The 553-nt window shown below is 39.2% G+C and overlaps 1 protein-coding gene across 2 annotated transcripts in view; it reads right to left on the bottom strand.

Annotated features, from left to right (window-relative positions):
- Positions 1 to 553, bottom strand: part of CTNNA1 (catenin (cadherin-associated protein), alpha 1, 102kDa) — a 211,806-nt gene that overhangs the window by 3,177 nt on the left and 208,076 nt on the right. The gene's annotated exons all lie outside the window — the stretch shown is intronic.

Below are 553 nucleotides of genomic sequence, written 5' to 3'. Positions count from 1 at the left end.
CTTTAGCTTCTCTATGCTGGAGAGCAAGTTTCAGAGTCTCCTCTGACATCCATTTTGACCTTTTCCTTCTTTTTTGTCTTCTTAATGACTTTTTTTGCTCTCTTCATGTATGATGTTCTTCATGTCATCCCACAACTCTTCTGGTCTTCGGTATTTAATGCATCAAATCTGTTCTTCAGATGATCTCTAAAATTCAGGTGGGATAAATTCAAGGTCATATTTTGGCTCTTGTAGACTTGTTTTCATTTTCTTCAGCTTCAGTTTGAATTTGCATATGAGTAACTGATGGTCTGTTTCACAGTCTGCCCCTGGCCGTGCTTACACTGATGATATGGAGCTTTTCCATCGTCTCTTTCCACAGATGTAGTCAATTTGATTTCTATGTGTTCCATCTGGCGAGGTCCATGTGTGTAGTCGTCTCTTATGCTGTCTATAGAAGGTTATTTGAAATAAACAAATCATTTGTCTTGCAGAAATCTATCATTCGTTCTCCAGTATCACTTCTATCACCAAGTCCAAATTCTCCAACTACTGGTCCCTCCTCTTTGCTCCC

Source organism: Chrysochloris asiatica, unplaced genomic scaffold (genome assembly GCF_000296735.1).
Source record: "Chrysochloris asiatica unplaced genomic scaffold, ChrAsi1.0 scaffold00087, whole genome shotgun sequence".
NCBI classification, from domain to species: domain Eukaryota; kingdom Metazoa; phylum Chordata; class Mammalia; order Afrosoricida; family Chrysochloridae; genus Chrysochloris; species Chrysochloris asiatica.
This window is presented reverse-complemented; position numbering and strand designations above follow the sequence as displayed.